Source organism: Hyaena hyaena, unplaced genomic scaffold, assembly GCF_003009895.1.
Source record: "Hyaena hyaena isolate Hyena2069 unplaced genomic scaffold, ASM300989v1 scaffold_281, whole genome shotgun sequence".
Lineage (NCBI taxonomy): Eukaryota > Metazoa > Chordata > Mammalia > Carnivora > Hyaenidae > Hyaena > Hyaena hyaena.
This window is the reverse complement of record NW_024080914.1, coordinates 749048-762189: the sequence shown is the minus strand read 5'-3', so window position 1 is coordinate 762189 and position 13142 is coordinate 749048. Positions and strand designations below refer to the sequence as shown.

Genomic DNA, 13142 nt, shown 5'->3' with positions numbered 1-13142 from the left:
CTTCACTTACCTGGCTCTCGTTATTCAGATGTCAGCTTAATGTCACCTCATACAGAGGCTTTCGATAAACAACTATCATTGCCTTGGAAGATAAAGATAGTGTTTCTCTCTGGGGCAGATGGCAATGAGTTAACCAAACCCCTGAGTGTAGCTCTGTGTCAGGAAGCAAGGCTTTGAAGTTACTTTTCAGTTTTAAGTGACGGCTGGTAGCCCAGGCTCAAGTAGACAGCCTTGAGTTGGTTTTTGTGTAGCCCCAACCCTATTTCTTGACTCCTGATGATGTGGAAAACGTTGGAGTTCAGAGCTGACGGCCAAGAAAGAATTCTTGACACATCTTTGGTACCAAACGGGGGTTTATTAAAGCATGGGGACAGGATCTGTGGGCAGAAAGAGCTGCACTGGGGTTGTGAGGAGTGACTAGTTATATATCTTCAAGCTGGGATGGGGTTGGGGATAGCAGAAGTCTCTAAGGTATTTTGGAAACAAGGTTTCCAGGACCTTGAGGGGGTTAGCTGTCATTGGGAAAAGGTCCTTTACTACTACTGTTTAGTAAAAACTGTCGCGAGGCCCTTCAGATGTGTATCGGGGGCCATAAGCTTGGAGTTTGATTGTCAACAAGTATCTCAGGGGGTTTGTTTCCAAAGGAATTCCAGAAATTCCAAAGGAATTTTTATATGTGAAAGTAGACTTATAGGATCCCGGGGCGGGGGCAGGGGGAGAGATGGTCAGGCTGAGATTGCCTTTTGCCCTTAGCAAAGTGTCATCATCGAGGCAGCCGACACCTCACAGAAGAAGGTCCCTCAGTCTGTCTCAAGGACTTGTCGATGGGCTGTAGGTAGTAAGGACATTTAATATCTCATGTGCCTTTGTTTCCCACATCACTGACACCATGCGTTTTAGCTCTGGGGTATCTTGACTAATTGGCTGCTGCTGTGGGGCTTGTTGGTGCACCTGCCAGCCTGACACCCCTTCTTCCTCCTGCTCAGAGGAAGATGAAGAACAGCCCAACACCGTTGGGCAGGTTGCTTCAACCTTAACTCTCATCCTGAGCCTCACTGACAGAACAGTGGGGACCCTTGCTCATTAGCTGGGTGAGAGCATTTGCTACCAGATCCCAGGGAGCCTCTTATCTCCCAACCCAGCCCACAAAGGGTCCTCATACTTCCTCTTCCAGAAAGCCGTATTTCTCTTTTTTAAAAAACATTTTTAATGTTTTATTTATTTCTGAGAGAGAGAGAGGTAACGAGAGCAGGGGAGGGTCAGAGAGAGAGGGAGACACAGAATCTGAAGCAGGCTCCAGGTTCTGAGCTCTCAGCACAGAACCTGATGCGGGGCTCGAACCCACAAGCTGTGAGATCATGACCTGAACCAAAGTCAGACGCTTAACCGACTGAGCCACCCAGGCACCCCCAGAAAGCCACATTTCTGCCAGCATCTTGTTCTCATTGTCTAAACTGTTAATGACTGTCAAAGATCTGAGATTTGTGGCCCACCTGCAGGCTAACAAGTTTGCTTGCCCCCGTTTCATGGACTCTGACAGAAGACACGAGAACCCTGGGTCAGAGACAAAGAACTTCATCGCTCATGGCCCAGCAGGCGGCAAGAATTCATGTTTGCCTTGGCTTCCCTTGACTCCAAGTCCCACTGGCTGATGTTAAGAAGCCTGGTGAATGTTCTGCATGTAGTAGTTTTGTGTCACAGCTGAGGAACCCCAGTACTTTAAGGAACATTTACATGGGGCACAAATACCTTCACACTCTGACCGTTTTACATAGTTGTTCCCTAGAATTCACTTTTACCAATCTTCATGTTTTGTTTTTCTTTCAAGTCTCTGGTCAGGTGGCCAACCTGTTAGATGTTGCTTGTGAGTCGTGCAGATAGTACCTCAGGCAATCTCTTTCCAAACAAAGTATATGATTTGTGTGTTTCTTGGGGTGCTTCTTACTGGAGAGATTTTTTCGCTAATCCCTGACTTGGAAGCCACCGCTGATTGGGTTGTAGTGGAGAGGCCATTCTCTTCCTTTTAGAGATGGACTGGACCACAGATCCAAGCCTGTACATTTTCTTCCTCTGTTAATTGTTCAGAGGGAACTCACCAGGAGGCTGTAGGTGTGGGGGTGAGAGGAAGAGATGGAATTGCATGTGGAGCAGTCTCTTAGCCACCCATATATGCAGGTGTATACTAGGTGGTTTAGACAACATCCCATTTGTGTTGGGCCATTTGTGTGACACGTAGGTGTCCCATGGTAACATTCAGTGTCTGCCAGCTCTCAGAAGCAAGCCAGGAACTGCTTTTCAAACACAGAAAGGAAATCAGCACAAGGGGCCACCAGCTTACAATGAATATCTAGGATCTCAGACTCCTAAGGGGGAAAAATCATTCTAAATCTGATTACAAATACATCAAGAGACTTCAGGACCAACTTTTTATTTTGTAACAAAGGTAAAAATGCCAAAAAGACTTGTCATTTAAGAGGTTTGGAGAAATTCTTTTGTACCAAGCTCTACCAAATTTTAGTATTAATTGGTAAAATAAACACAAGAGAGCTAAACTTAAATTCAATTTCACTTACACTTCTAATTAAAATGAACCTTGTGATAAATAAAATTATTTTTTAAATTTGAGGTTAAATGATGGCTACTTCTTTTTTCGTGTGTTTGCCACAGCATGAAACACAAATACAAGCATAGCACATTAACCAAATCAAAACGTTGTATTTCTACTTTAACAAAAAACTAGATTGTATGTAACTGTCTAAATTTCTTATACTTGTCTTGTAGGTCAAATCCCTATTCTATTATTTAAAAGTATGTAAATATAAACATAGTTATATGCATCTACATGAATTATAATTTAAATAATTGGTATCCAACTACATTGTTCTTTTTTAGAAAAATCATTTTTAGGCGTCCCTGGACAGCTCAGTCAGTTGAGCTTCAGACTCTTGGTTTCGGCTCAGGTCATGATCTCCATGGTTTCATGGGTTTGAGCCCACACCGGGCTCTGTGCTGGCAGTTCAGAGCCTATTTGGGATTCTCCCCCCACTGCCGCCCCCCTTTCTCTGCCCCTTGCTCACTAGTGCTGTCTCTGTCTCTTTCAAAATAATAAACAAATACATTTTTTAAAGTGTTTTATTTTTGAGAGGAAGAGAGAGGCAGAGTGCGAACAGGGGAGGTTAGAAAGAGAAAGAGACACAGAATTTGAAGCAGGGCCCAGGCTCTAAGTTGTCAGCATAGAGCCCAATGTGGGACTCAGTCTCACAAGCTGTGAGACCATGACCTGAGCCAAAGTCGGGCACTCAACAGACTGAGCTCCCCAGGTGCCCTTATACTGATCCTTTTATTTAACTTTAGGCACAGTGTTGCACATTGCAGGGCCTATAGATTTAACCCAGTTTTATTATCTGTGTAAAGCTTTAAGAAATTATTGTATTTATGGGGCACCTGGGTGGCTCAGTCAGTTAAGTGTCTGACTTCAGCTCAGGTCATGATCTCACGGTTCGTGGGTTCAAGCCCTGTGGTGGGCTCTGTGCTGACAGCTCAGAGCCTGGAGCCTGCTTGGGATTCTGTGTCTCCCTCTCTCTGCCCCTTCCCCACTCATGCTGTGTATCTCTCTGTCTCAAAAATACATAAACATAAAAAATTAAAAAAAGAAATTATTGTATTTCTGGTAATTTCTTAATATTAAGTTATTGTATTGCATCTGAATATTAATTACTTATCTTTTCTCAGCTTCTTAATTGGCTTTGTGCTATAATATTGAATTTATTCATTAATATATCTTTGTTGGTTAATATAAACTTTTTAAAGTTTATTTATGTATTTTGAGAGAGAGAGAGCCCACATGCATGCTCGTTAGTCAGGGAGGGGCAGAGAGAGGGAGAGAGAATCTAAAGCAGGCTCTGCACTGTCAGTACGAGCAAGATGCAGGGCTCGAATTCCCACTGTGAGGTCATGATCTGAGTGGAAGTCAGACACTTAACCGACTGAGCCACCCAGGCAAATTTTAAAGAAATTAAAATCGAGAGAGATTAAAAAAAACTAGTGCCTAGCCACCACATAGTGCTCATGGGTCTTTTTAACCTCTACATTCTTGTCTACATAGAAGCATTTTCTTCTGTAGAACATTCACATTAAGATAATAAAATCAGTCAATGTATTTTCTTATAAAACATTTGATAAGGTTATGTTTTAGCAGTGAGAGTTTGAAAGGTTTAAATAAGTACTGTCATGAAAAACATTGTCTTGGCTATCAGATAATGTGAATGTCATACCACGGTTGTGAAATAATAAGAAAAACATGTGTATATATTCATTAGTCTCTGCCCCTCCCATCCCTGTTCTTGGCACAGAGTTCCTGAAATTCCTTGTTATCTCTTACGTAATAAGAATACTAGAAACATCCTTTCTTCTAATGTTTGGTCTTTGATCCTGGTTCCTGGCACAGGGCTCCTAAATCCCTTGGAGTGTTCTGGGTGTCAGCAGTGCCCTTTGTTCTAATGAGGAGACTCAGGGTGGGCTCCTGGGTGTGGGCTGGTCACCAGAAAGATGGAGCCCTGATTAGAAGCTTGGAATTTTAGCGCCATCCTTATTCTCTAGAAAGGGAGGAGGGGCTGGAAGTGGAGTTAATGACTGAGCATGCCTAGATGATGAAGACTCTATAAAAATCTCCAAAGTCCAGCTTTCACAGAACTTCTGGTTTGGTGAACTCATTCATGGTACATCCCAAGTCCATGGGGACAGGAGTGCATCCCAAGTCCATGGGGACAGGAGCTCCTACACTCAGGACCTTCTCAGACCTTGCTCCCATATATCTCTTCATTGGGCTATTCATCTGTACCCTTTATGATATCCTGTATTACATAATAAACTGGTAAGTGTAATCAAGTGTTTCCCTGAGTCCTGTATGTCTTTCTATAGAGCAAATTACTGAACCCAAAAAAAGTCATGGGAACGCCTGATTTATAGGTGATTCGCCAGAAGCTCAGGTGAAAACGTGGGCTTGTAATTGGCACCTGATGTGAGGGCAGTCTTGGGGACTCAGCCCCTCACTTGTGGAATCGAATACTAACTCCGGGTTAGTGTCAGTCCTGGACTGGTGGGTTGTTTTTAACAGCTTGTGTCTCAGAGGATTGCATTATGGGTGGGAAACCCACATGACTGCTGTCAGAAGGGAAGTCTACTGTCAGAAGGTGGTCATGTGAGTTACACACCTGATAGGAGTGGGCTTTTCCTTTACGAAGTACGTTGAGTTTTTTTTAAGTTTATTTATTTTGAGAGAGAGATAGAGAGAGCGAGGGAGGGGCAGAGAGAGAGGGCAAGAAAGAGGGAGAGAGAGAGAATCCCAAGTAGGCTCAGCACTGTCAGCACAGAGCCCCACATGAGGCTTGAACCCATGAACTGTGAGATCATGACCCAAGTGGAAATCAAGAGACCAGAAGCTTAACCAACAGCCACCCAGGCACCCTGACCCCCCTTTTTTAAATTTAAATTTAAATATTTATTTATTTATTTAAAAATTGCTTTTATAGTTTTTATTTTTGAGACAGAGAGAGACAGAGCATGAGTGGGGGAGGGGCAGAGAGAGAGAGAGGAAGACACAGAATCTGAAACAGGCTCCAGGCTCCCAACTGTCAGCACAGAGTCTGTCGCGGGGCTTGAACCCATGAACCGCGAGATCATGACCTGAACCGAAGTTGGACTCTCAACCAACTGAGCCACTCAGGTGCCCCAAATTTAAATTTTTAAAAATGTTTTTATTCACTTAGCATAAGTGAGTCAAAGAAAGACAAATATCATGTTTTCACTCATATGTGGATCTTGAGAAACTTAACAGAAGACTGTGGGGGAAGGGAAGGTGGAAAAATAGTTACAGACAAAGAGGGAGGGAGGCAAACCATAAGAGACTCTTAAATACAGAGAATGAACTGAGCGTTGATGGGGGGTGGGGGAGAGGGGGAAAGTGGGTGATGGCATCGACAAGTGCACTTTAGCCAATTTGACAATAAATTGTATTAAAAACATAAATAAACATTAAAAAATACATTCATACCCAAAAAAAGTTTTTATTCATTTTTGAGAAAGTGAGAGACAGAGAGAATGAGAACGAGTGGGGGAGGGGCAGAGAGAGAAGGAGAGAGAGGATCCAAAGCAGACTCTGAGCTGTCAGCACAGAGCCCAATGTGGGGCTGGAACTCATGAACCGTGAGATCATGACCTGAGCCAAAGTCAGATGCCTAACTTGACCGAGCCACCCAGGCGCCTCCACCCCTTTTTTTAAATGTGTAGAATTGAGGGGCGCCTGGGGGGCTCAGTTGGTTAAGCATCCGACTTCGGCTCAGGTCATGAGCCCCGTGTCGGGCTCTGTGCTGACAGCCAGCTCAGAGCCTGGAGCCTGCTTCAGATTTTGTGTCTCCTTCTCTCTCTGACCTTCCCCTGCTCACGCTGTTTCTCTCTCTCTCAGAAATAAATAAAAACATTAAAAAAAATTTAAATGTGTAGAATTGATTTGGGAGAACTAGAGGATGAAGAAATGAAAATTCACCTCTGGTTTTGCAGTCTATGCTCAGGGTGTAGTGATTAAGAGTCTTTTTGTTTGTTTGTTTCTGTGTATTCTGCCCAGGTAGCAAAACACTGCTTCCTCAGAGCCGGGGCTCTTGAGGCCGACTCAGCTATGGTTTTGGGCACCTCATGAATTGTAAAAACAGGAGTTTCTCACTTCTGGATGAATAAACATTTCTCAGATTCTTTTCTTACTTTCTGTTTTGGTTGTTATAAAATGGTTCGCTTGGTTAATGACACCTCCAAGGCTGTGGCCATTTCTGTGCACAGTTCTCTTCATTCTTATATTAACATCTCACTTTTCGCCCCTGGCGATTCTATCACCTATTGCTCTTCTCCAAAATCAAATCCTGCATTCAGAGTTCTTGGAGGCTAATATGGTGTTTTGTTTTGCTTGTTTGTTTCACACCCACATCATCTCTGAGGCACCTTGGTGGCTGCTGGGTGACACCAAGCTTGGGTAGCTTATCACATGGCATCCATGAACAAAGGGTTCCATGAATTATTAGGGCGGCTGGCTTGCTCCATGTGCCCAGAGTTGTTTGATGCTATAGTAGGCACCATTCTGCTATCATGAGAGGGGAAGTAGGCGCATCCTTTCCTCGTGGGGGCTTTTGTAAATACTTGGGTTGACTTTTTACAAAGTGTTGTTAACGTGCTTACACTTTAGGGATCGTGTAAACCCTTACATCTTTATAGTACATTTATAAGTAACTGCTTATGACCAGTGATGGTCAGCAAGCAATTTCTTTTCTTTTCTTTTTTTATGTTTTATTTATATCTGAGAGAGAGAGACAATGTTAGCAGGGGAGGGTCAGAGAGAGAGGGAGACACAGAATCCGAAGCAGGCTCCAGGCTCTGAGCTGGCTGTCAGCACAGAGCCCACTGCGGGGCTTGAACCCACGAACCGTGAGATCATGACCTGAGCCGAAGTCGGGCGATTAACCGACTGAGCCACCCAGGCGCCCCTCAGCAAGCAATTTCTAAACGACATTATCTTTTAGTTTGCAATAACTTTGTCTATGAATAGTAATCAGGGCACATATTTGAAACCTCCCTATGTCTTTACTGCCTTGAGATTCAATGCTTTCCCTGCCCATTTCTTACAGGAAGGTGATGAAACATCCACATAGAACTTTGAAGAAGCCAAGGTGGCCAAGGGTTATGCCAGTCTATTTATCCCAACTACAGTGGCCAGATGTTCTATCCTTCATTTTTATGAAATATGAGTGCTAGAGCAAACAGAAGGCAAGGATTCTTCCCACATGAAATATGAATGGGTAGGCTCTTGAGATGTCTGGTCACTGATGCCCAGGTACTGGTGAAACATCCATGGGGTGCATAATGTAGTGAATTATTATAAGTGTTAAGGCAATTCATCCACAGGTTCAAGAAATCCTAATTCGGTGCATCCAAATCAAGGTGGATTCCCAGACAACATTGGTTGAGCTTTGCCGAGAGGGGTCTAACCAAGTCAAGCTGTTAGTCAGGCCTCTGTTTTAGATCCATGAGTGTCATCCTAAGGCAATATCATCCCTACCCATCTGAACAGTCACTTGTTATTAATCTCTGTTTTTCCTTAGACTTGAGACCAACAACCAGCCCACATTTTCCCTGGGGTTCAGGCTCATGGACAACTTACACAAAGCTGGAATGGTCTCTTGAGGCCAAAGGACAGCTGGGGGAGACCTACGGTAATCCTTACTATAGAATCCAAACACTTTCCAGACCTGCTGCAGGTAAGTTCCATGCTCTGACACCTGACGAAAGAAATTTCCAGCAGGACAGTACTCAACCCTGCCCATTTGTTTAAAAGAAAGCCTTGCTTCTGACTTCATCTCTTTGGTCCTAAGTTGTAATCTGGAGTTTAAGAATCAGTTTTGTACTAGGAAGTTGGGGTTAGGAAGAGCGTGGTTTAATTCCTTGTTGAGAAACACAAATGTTGAGTTCACGTCGGACATGTGTGAAAGGCAGTGCTGATTCTCTCCTAACTCCGGGTGGCTGCTTTGCCTACCTTGTGGTCATGGTGGTAGTGTTACCTTAGTGATAAAGGAGAACAGACTAATGTGGACATGTAGGAGGATTAAAAATAGCCACAGGGCTTTGCATAGAATTGTATGCATTTTCAGAACATACTCACATAATTTTTTCTTTTGTACCTTTCTGAAACTCGTGAAGAAACGTGAGGGAAGAGAATGAGACCAAGTGACACAACTGATATTGATCAGTTATTTACAAGGCATTGTCCTGGGGCACCTGGGTGGCTCAGTTGGTTAAGCATCTGGCTGGCTCAGGTCGTGATCTCACCGAGTTTGAGTCCCGTGTCGGGTTCTGTGCTGACAGTTCGGAGCCTGGAGCCTGCTTCGGATTCTGTGTTTCCCTCTCTCTCTGCCCCTCCCCTGCTCATGCTCTTTGTGTCTGTCTCTCAACAACAACAACAAAAAACAAAACACAAGGCATTGTTCTAAGCTATCTACACACAGTTATGACTACTTTATTTAAATTTATATATGCACAGGACAATAACTCCATAGGTATGACTACCACAGCCGCTTTACAGATGAGGAGACCAATGTCTCAATAAATTAATCAAGTCATCGAGATGAAGCTTCTAAGTGGCAAGGCTAGGATTGAAACCCAGAGCCTGCCTATCTTCAGGGCCCTGGCACATAATCACTGCCCTACACTGATTCTCTATAGAAAGAGAGGTAAAGGGCTCTGTGTGGTCTTAGAATGCAGTTTGGAACCCAATTAGCCATCTTAGAAACCTAGGTTTTCTGATTCTATTCAATTCTTTCCTTCTTTCTTTTCCTTCTTTTTTTCTTCCTTCCTTCCTTCCTTTCTTCCTTCCTTCCTTCCTTCCTTCCTTCCTTCCTTCCTTCCTTCCTTCCTTCCTTCCTTCCTTCCTTCCTTCTTTCCTTCCTTCCTTTTTCTTCTTTTCATTTTTTATTGGGAAGTGTAGCATACACAGGTCATAGTGTGTAAACACACACATATATTTTATATCAAACTATTTGAAATTGTCAATATATGCTCATATTTGACACATAGAAATGACAATTTCCTGATTTCCCATGCTATGTACTATTTAATGAACTAGTAAAGTTAAGGCAAACACGAGTACGAATACCACCAGCCAGTTCAAAGAACAGAGCATTGCTCCCCCACACACCCCTTCCTGTGGCATGTCCTTCCTGCCCCTCTGGGTAACACCACCCTGAGTTCTGTGGTAATCATTTCTTTTTCTTCTGTTGGCATCCCTAAAGAATATACCTTATTTTTGCTTGCTTATGTCATTATGTAAATGGATTGGACCACACCTTTTCTTTTGTGACTTACTTTTCTTATTCATTACTATGTTGGTGCAATTGGGCTAGCTTGATCACCCAGTTATAGTTTTTTTTTTTTTTAATATTTTTATTTATTTCTAGGAGAGAGGGAGAGAGACAGCATGAGCAGGGGAGGGTCAGAGAGAGAGGGAGACACAGACTCTGAAATAGGCTCCAGGCTCTGAGCTGGCAGTCAGCACAGAGCCCGACACGAGGCTCGAACCCATGAACCGCGAGATCATGACCTAAGCAAAAGTCGGACACTTAACTGACTAAGCCACCCAGGCGCCCCCACCCAGTTATAGTTTTGGAGGGTTGTTGTATAATATTACATTTATGAATAAACCACTGTCTCTTTATCCATTCTACTATTGAGGAGCATTTGGGCTGTTCCTGGATTTGAGCTAAGAAACGCATAATTTATGGGAATGTTCTTGCCTATGTATCCTGGTGCACTTGGCTAGAACCTCTTCAAGCATAGGGTATGTACTTATGGGTGGAATTAGTGAGTGCAAGAAAAGACCAAGTTGCCAAACGACTCTGTACTCAGCAAGTACAACTTAAATCGAGTTTCCTTTGCTCCATGTTCTCTCTTACACGTGGTGTTATCAGACTCTAACATTTTATTTTTGTTTTGTGAGGGTGTGCAATGGTACATCCTTGTGGTTTTAATGTGCATTTCTCTGGTTATTAAAGAGGTTGAGCAATTTCTCATGTCATTATTGACTATGTGGATTTCCCCTTTGCCCTTTGGGAAATGCCTGTTCATGTCTTTGCCACTATTTTGTTTTATTTTTTCCATCTCTCTTTATGTGCATATGTTCAGAAAAATTTGTTAAATGTTTCTGGATATTATTCTTTTGTCAGTTACACATCACATATATATGAGTTTTAGTTCGTAGCTTAGCTTTTCACTCTCTTTATAATGTCTTTAGGTGAACAGACTTGAAAAATTTTAACGTATGAGTACTGTTAATAATTTTCGTGTCCTTTCCTATGCCAAGATCATGAAGGTATTCTACCACATTGTCCTGTAAGATCTTTATATCTTTGCCTCTTACATCTGGGTTTTTAATATTTAGGGAACTGAGTTTTGTGTATAATGTCAGGTAGCGGGGGTGTGGTTGCTCCAGTGCGATTTATTTTATTTTATTATTTATTTATTTTTTAATGTTTAATTTTATTGAGAGAGAGAGCACAAGCAGAGGAGGGGCAGAGAGAGAGGGAGACAGAGAATTCCAAGCAGGTTCGGAGCCATCAGCACAAAACCCAATGGGGGGTTTGAACTCACGAACTGTGAGATCATGACCTGAGCCAAAGTTGGATGCTCAACTGACTTAGCCTCCAAGGCGCCCCTAGTGTGATTTATTTTAAAAGCCCATCCTTTTCCCACTGAAACACATCACCACTTCTTTTATCAGTTTTCCATTGCTTTCTCCCCCTATAGGTGTTCAATGTTCCCTGTTCAAATTAGAGAACCATGGAATTATTATTATTTAAAAAAATTTAAATATAATTTATTGTCAAGTTGGCTTCCATACAATGCCCAGCACTCATCCCAACAAGTGCCCTCCTCAATGCCCATCACCCATTTTCCCTTCTAAAATTTTTAGTGTTTATTTTTGAGAAAGAGAGCACAAGTGGAGAGTAATGCAGAGAGAGAGGAATAAAGCAGGCTCTGCACTATCAGTGAAAAGCCTGATATGGGACTTGAACTCATGAACCATGAGGTCATGACATGAGCTAAAGTTGGACGCTCAACCAACTGAGCCACCCAGGCACCCTTGGAGGTTTTTAAAATGTTTATTTATTTTTGAAAGAGAGAGAGAGAGAGCAAGAACAGGGAAAGGGCAGAGAGAGAAGGGGACAGAGGATCCAAAGCAGGCTCTACACTATCAGCAGAGATCCCTATGCAAGGTTTAAATTCACGGACCATGAGATCATGATCTGAGCCAAAGTCAGACTCTCAGTCGACTGAGCCACCAGGCGCCCCTGAGAACAATGGAATCATTGACTCTGTATACCCATTCTTTCCTCTTCTCATTGATGGTTTCCATGTGGTTATTTTACAGTTGTGGTATTACAAAAACACTAAAGTACAATCAGTATCGAGTATTCCTTGAGTCAGTCCTAGGCAGACTACCACATTCGTGATTTGTAAGTTCTCTGGGATGCCATGCCCCAGCTCCTGCCTTGTTCAAATCACACAGATTAGGGCCACTTATGGGTGACCGCTCCCAATACCTGCCTCTCAAGGTTTTGATACTCTGGGGGGAACATAAAGATGATTCAAGTCATGGAGAATGAACCATAGGCACCTACATGCAGAAGTCATGTATTGGACCCAGAGGCAAGAAGACCTGAGTCTTTTCTGTAGCTACTTTCTGTGTGAACTCAGGCTGACTTGTGTTCTGATTTGCTGGACTACAGGAATCCAATGACTCTCTGCTAGAATTCTGTGGGACTCTATCACCATCTTTCTACGTGACCATATGTATCACATATACATATATAGATTTTAGTCTCTTTTTCTCTGCCTCCAGAGCCCATTTGGACAGATGCAGTGCTTAATAGACAACTGATTTCTTGCCCTGGAGGAAGAACTGGAAAGAAGTTCTCCCGTGTGGGAAGAGTTGGTGAAAAGGTGATGAGGAAGGGTGAAGGCCACCCAGTCTGTGCACCCTTCTTCCTGTCCCAGTCACTATAAAGCTCTGTAACAATACCTGTGCCCCTTCCAAATGGTTTCCTTCACTTGGAAACAAGGATACAATACCTACCTCATTTACGTTATAGACCTGTTTGGAAGATCAAATGAAATATCAAAAATATAAATAATGAAGTATTTAAAAAATGGAAGCAGTTAGATGTGCATTCACTGGGTACCTACTCTGAGCCTGCAAACAAGTAACACATAACCAGTGCCTGCCCTCACAGAGCTCACGGTCCAGAACTTCAAGAGACAACAGCGTGAAGCCTGCTTCCCAGTAATTCCACTTGTATGACTTTGGACAAGTCTTGTAACTTCTCTGAGCCTGAGCTTTTTATTCATAGAAAGAGGCAAGGAAAGATAAAGTACACAGCAGATAAGATCTCTTCTAAAAGTCCCCGGTTCTGTGCCTTTGGACAGACTAGAGCTAGAGACCTCATCTTTTTTGCCTCCTTAAAAGAGTCGTTGTCAGGGTCAAGTGGGATGTGCAGGAGCACTTGGAAATCCTAAGGGGCTGCATGACTGTGACATGTGCTTATGACATC

At 43.0% G+C, this 13142-nt stretch overlaps 1 long non-coding RNA gene across 1 annotated transcript; it reads left to right on the top strand.

Annotated features, from left to right (window-relative positions):
- The first annotated feature begins 4773 nt into the window (after positions 1-4773).
- LOC120241325 lies at positions 4774-12671 on the top strand. Its single transcript, XR_005530870.1, has 4 exons — positions 4774-4873; positions 7671-7841; positions 8145-8300; positions 12434-12671. It is a non-coding gene; the product is annotated as an uncharacterized LOC120241325 (long non-coding RNA).
- The last annotated feature ends 471 nt before the right edge of the window (positions 12672-13142 follow it).